The 5973-nt window shown below is 42.8% G+C and overlaps 1 long non-coding RNA gene across 2 annotated transcripts; it reads left to right on the forward strand.

Annotated features, from left to right (window-relative positions):
• The first annotated feature begins 4299 nt into the window (after positions 1–4299).
• LOC143353086 (uncharacterized) lies at positions 4300–5768 on the forward strand. Of its 2 annotated transcripts, XR_013082070.1 has the most exons (4): positions 4300–4344; positions 4422–4924; positions 5445–5530; positions 5658–5768. It is a non-coding gene; the product is annotated as an uncharacterized LOC143353086 (long non-coding RNA). The 2 variants fall into 2 exon arrangements; XR_013082069.1 differs by having other exon boundaries at positions 4306–4924.
• Positions 5769–5973: the final 205 nt, after the last annotated feature.

A 5973-nucleotide genomic window follows, 5' to 3' on the forward strand; every position in this document is an offset into this window, starting at 1 on the left:
CAGTAATTACCCTCACGGGGAAGCTTTAGGGTTAAAACTTGGCAAAACGGCTCGTAGGTCGTTGAAATTGGTTTATGGCCGTCTTTTTACCCCTCGCTTAATTTCGAAATGCGAGATAAAACGAGATAGCAATTCTCCGAGATAGCTGGGAAGCCACTCGGTAGCTTTCAGCTTCCCATCTGATTGAAACGCAACGGTAGCGTTACGATCTGCGAACGCAGACAATTATTGCGTGTTCGAAGGCGGCCCATGCCTCGGCGAGCTTAGCGTGCAATAATTTCCGTCGCAGACGTTCTGGAAATTGCCTCGTTTAAAGACAAAACAGCCGGCGAATCGCCGACGCATTCGCAGCGAAAGTCGATTAGAGTGGTCCGACGGCGATGGTTTTTACGAGCATTCTATCACTGTCCGGGGGGACAAAGTAATTTAATGGCAGGTCGTTAGCATGCTAATAAACGGTGGCCCCGCATAATCCGCGCGAAGAATAAGCGGAAAGAATGGGAAGAAATATGACAAGAAGACCGAGTCAATGTTTGACGCCCGCGGCGATCCGGGGCGATTAATTATCGCGGCCAGGACTGTCACGGCCGATGAGAAATCATTAATTTCTTCTTGAAAATTTTCGCGCGAGCCGAGCCGAGCCGAGCCGAGCCGGGCCGGACCGGGCTACGACTCTTCGAACTGGTGGATGCGTACGCGATGGGGAAGCGCGAGATTCCACGGTGGATATTAGGTTCAGGTAATTACAGCCATTAGTTCGCGCATACATCAATTATCGATGACACGATGACACGGAGTCTGCCGCTCGGAGGCATCCCTCACGATGGGAATGCCTGCGCCGCTCTCTAGGTACACATTATCGGCACAGAACCGCTTCTCCGCGATCCTCGTGCTTCGTGTTTTCTGTGCTAATGATCCCTCTGTACCAGAAAACCGAAAGGCGCCCGAACAGTCTCCTCATTTCAAGATCATTTAGCATATTCCATGTCCATCGTACGCGAATGACACAGATCGCGAACACTTTAAGTCAGAATAACTTTTTCATAAATGGACCGAAGAACTTCAGCTTTTCTGCGAAGCCAAAAAGTTTTAACACATCTTGCGCGGGAAGCGAGTAAAGTCGTTTTTCACGGATTATTGATGGATTGTTGTTATCGATGGGTTTTTGTGATCGATGTGTTTTTACAATAAAATCGGATAGACATGCGTTGCAAAAATGCAAAACGTGCGTTGCAAGAATGAATGCAACACGGTAAGACTTTGGCGGCAAAGTGCCCGCGTAAGATGTGTTAAGTGGAACACAATAAGCTGAGATTCCTAAATTCTTTTAACACGTTCACGACCAGCATGTGTCACGATCACGGTTTTGTATATCACACGAAGAAAATCAAACTAATTTTGTGCATGTCATTATCTATCCTTCTAACGCATAGCATTATATTCTGAGAACCTGTGACGTGACAAGCACCAATTCAACTGATTCACAAAAAGTACATGCTATATAAGTCGTATTGTTGATTGTTCGTAGACCGTTTGTACAATCGAGCAGATTTTGCTTTCACAAGAAGCACAAACATTTTCGAAGGATTATTCATCGAGGTACTTTCACGAAGCGCGCAACTTGTTAATTCATTTCGCGTGTAGCATAACAGCTTTGTTCAGAGTTACAGAAGAAAAAGGTTAAGTGGCTGTCTGTTTCTTTCAGCCCGAAGATTACTCGAATCCGATGAAAAGCTCATTAGCCAAAGTCGAAACGAGAACAGTGTAACCAAAACACACCTAATGAGGGCTGGCCTTCTTTTCTTTATCGAGTCATTAAGAACCAATTTCGGTGGGTTCTATTAATCATGTCCGATTGAAGTGGCGCTTTGCTTTGTCTGTGACCGCTTCATTGGTCAGTCACCTTAACAAACAATGCAATCATTAATGCTGGATTGTATTAGAACAAGGAGTGAAAGACTTTTAAAAATTAATCTATACTATTTCACCAACTTTCCTTACTTCCTGTTTCGTAGAGTTTGCGAATGACTTCTTGATTTCTTACTTAGTTAACTGCGTTCGACGTGTGTACACGTCAATCCAAAACTCGTTGACGTTAATGAATTGTTAATTTCTTATCGAGTAAAAATGCAATTCTTTCCCATTTTTCTTTACTTTTCTCGTAAAATTTATAATCGCGGCCTGCGTTCGACGTGTATACTCGTCATTGCTTCATTTTAATTCCGCGCCCCGTGAAGGATTTTTAAAATTAAACTCCGCAGTTAACACGTGACTGACAGTAATTTTTGACTGGGTTTAGAAATTCATTTCTATTATAAGATATCCAGATAAACCGAATTTCATTGGAGTCTTTCGAATTCAAAAGGGTTAAGACAGCATCCCCTATAGTACATTCTAAATTTCTGGTTTTGGTTTCGTTAATTAAATTACTCTGACTTTCTATGAATCTCCGGGGTTGATGTGTGGCACTTAACGTGTTAACTGGTTAACAATGTACCGACGGGAAGCCTAATAATAAGATTTTCACTGACCACGCTATATTAAAAAAGACTTCCAAAAAGGAAGTTCTACATCGCTCAAGGTGCGATTCACTGTTCTCAATTGAGATTGTTGTTGAATCACAGATTTTCAGAGACTGTTGGAACGGCTGCCAGAGAAATATGTTTAACCGGTGTAAGAGAAAAACAGACTGGAGCTGAAGAACCGATTTCAGCAAGTTCTTGCAGAAACGGAAACGCGACAAAATTGGAGGTTCTCCTCAGCTTCTCCGGTCCTTATCGCGCCTAAAGCTCGATTAGCCACTCGATTATCGCATACCAAGTTAAAACGGCAGAGATTACGGAGCCGCGGATGTAATTAGAGAGCAGTAAGAAGTTCGTTCCTTCGGGCAATAACATATAACGAGTGGCACTTACGTTAGAAATAAGTGGTCCGTAAAACAGACAGAACTTTCCGCGGGACCTAATTATATGATGTAAAATCGAGCCTGTAATTCATCCATCGTTATACCCGAGATAAAAATATACATGTATATGGATAAAACAGTGCAGTAACTCAAAGACGCGACATTGCCGTGCCCATCACGCGAGTCGCATGACTGCAACAGAGAATTGCTACGGGAACACAATCATCGTCATCGTCGTCGGTTCCACGGTCGCGCCGAACCGGTTCGACGATGTTAAACTATTTTCCGATATTACAGGCGAGGAAGAAAAGGGGGAAAAATGCAACGCGGTATAATTGCCGGCGGGGCTCGCTTTCCTGCATTTATGTACCGGTAGGATTACTCACTTGGACGCGTATAAACCGTATAAACCGGTTCGGTTTCCTGATATTTAATCGTCTGCCGGGCAATTGAACGAAATAACCGCGCCGCGATACGACTAATTCCCAACGTCTATGCCGGCCCATTGCAGCCGACATTTATCACGTTGTCCGCGCCGCGTCGACCGCCTCTACGAAATTAAACGTCTCTTGTTAACGTATAATCTCGATCGGCCGGCTTCTACTCGGCGAGCATGGCGCCACCGAATCGATCTTGGAAACTGAAACGGTTCGATTGAAATCGAAACGTTGCCGAATGTTGCCTTTTATCAACAAAGAAACAAAATTGACGTTGCCACCTCGTTCGTAGCTACGCGGAAACAAAATGATTTCTCTTCGTCGTTGCGCAACATTGATTTTCTCACGCACTTCCGGTCCTGTTTCGCGCAACAAGCGAGGTTCCACTGTACTATAGCCGTTCAGAATCCCATTTTCAGGTAAGTAGAGTGTCAACACGTTCACGGACAGTAAAAATTTCAGTGAGCTGCAAAAATAGACAGGCAATTTATCTTGAAACTAGTTGTACTGTCCGAAATCTGATTAGACATAAACAATACCGATAAGTTAACCCTTTGCATTCGGCGCTATTTCAATTCCAAAGCTAAATTTTTCTTCCGTCTTGGAACATTTTCATTTTATTCGTACGAAACTGATCCGATTTCTACATATAATATTTAAACGTTTAGCAGTCTATTAAACACAAATTTTGTAATGTAACAAATATTTTGTGATATTTTTGTAATCTCTTTGAAATCATGCCACAACGCTTCATAGTCACCACTGGAGTGCAAACGGTTAACTGTCATTAGTAATGACAGTTGGTCATTACTTTGAATTGTATATTAATTACAAAAACTTAAGGTTGTATAAAATTCGACGAATAAAAATTGGCTTTAAAATTTGAATGCCATAGCATTCGTGTCATTTCGCGTCACTATGAAAATGAATGCTACAACATTCACGTCCGCGAACGTGTTAAATCTGGAGGAACAGTTTGGTCCGAAAAGTGAAGTCGAGAGGGTTCGATTTTTTACGATGGTTTTATCTTCGAGCATCGGAGTTACGAATTGTCTGGTTATCTCGAATGGTGTTTCCAGGCTCCATTAGTTATCAGACTGTGGTTTCCCCTAACGAGAGTCCTCTAAATTGACTTTTAATTGCTGCGAGACGCGTCTTTCCGTCTTCGCGCCCGCTTAGGCGTCAATAATTGGGGGAGAGCCTATCGAACTTTATACAGGCTCGACCCTGGGACGCAAAACTGCTCTCTTAGGTGAATAAACCCATATATGTAAAGCATGGACATCCAGTCGAGCGTGGTACAGCGATAAGATATAAGGAAGCGCCGTACGGAGTCCCTTGGGACCAGTTGAGGTCTTAATTACTACCCTCTCATGCTGGAATGCCGCGTTATCGTGCGGTTACCTTTGCTCGGCCATGTTCGTCCACGAGTCGGACATTGAATTACACTTTCCTTTCTGGTGGACCATTCGGCCGCGCATCACCGTTGGGTAAACGTGTTAATTACGCCTGACATTGCAGGGTTCCGAGAAAGAAGGGGCGCCTCGGCCCCGATGTTTAGGCGTTTCGTTCGTTCGAGGAGGTAAATTATAGAGGTTACCCACGATTACACGTTCATATCTTCGGAGAGCGAGGTCCGCCATGTCAGAACTTTGCCAACTGATATACATATTCCTTTCATCTTCGATACTTTCGGGAAAGTTGCCTCGTCGTCCTCCATATTTCAGCGAAAATTATTCAATATAAACGTTCTGATTTCAACTTCGAACCGGGCAAGCGCTTCCCCCCCTTTTCAAGGCAAACGAAAAATTAATCGAACTTCTCGGAATTTGTTACACATTGATCGCGGCTCTTTGCGCTATTTTATCTCCAGAACTCATTTCTCTTCGGTTCAGAACACTTTCTAGACGAGAGAACGTGAACCGAGTGCATTTAATATTTAAATTTTTGGCTATTAGTAATGGAAAAATTGTTTCAAGTTGCGACATGGACAGTTTTACTCTAGTTTTTTTAGAAAATTAGAACGAACTTTCTCGGAATATTTAAAGCAAACGCAGAGTGCCTGTAAACACGCACAGAATAAATTTCTATTTTCGTTCTAGTCGTTTCAAGTTTGCACGACAAATTGATTACTCAACTATGTGCCCACGTATATATATATATAATGCCGGTGCAGCTTTGATCGCAGGTATGGCCCTTGTCAATGGCTAAGTCTAATAGACCACTAGGAGCTATCTTGATATAATCCCGTACATATTCTCGCCGGTGTGTGTCCACACTGGAACGTATTCAAAGTCACATTCTCATTATTTCAGCTCTAGTTAATGTGCAAAGTTTGCGTGAAAATCTGTGAAACACACTGCGCTTTACTTAGAATACCCGCGAGGTCGAGAAACAACAATGTGCTCACTACAAAACATCCTGCTGAAAATGACGAAAAGATTATTTTGAAATTTGATAAGAAATCATATCGGAGGAAAATTCTTCGCCATCGCTTAAAATAACGCAGCTCTGTCGCAAACCATTTTTCCATAAAAGCAACAACAACAAAGATAAGTGGCACGTCCAGTTATTTTCCTTACTCGTGCTACTGCGGGCCTTTATGGAAAATAAAAATTCTTTGTAAGTAAG

The sequence above is a fragment of the Halictus rubicundus genome, chromosome 4 (assembly GCF_050948215.1).
Source record: "Halictus rubicundus isolate RS-2024b chromosome 4, iyHalRubi1_principal, whole genome shotgun sequence".
In the NCBI taxonomy this organism is placed as follows: domain Eukaryota; kingdom Metazoa; phylum Arthropoda; class Insecta; order Hymenoptera; family Halictidae; genus Halictus; species Halictus rubicundus.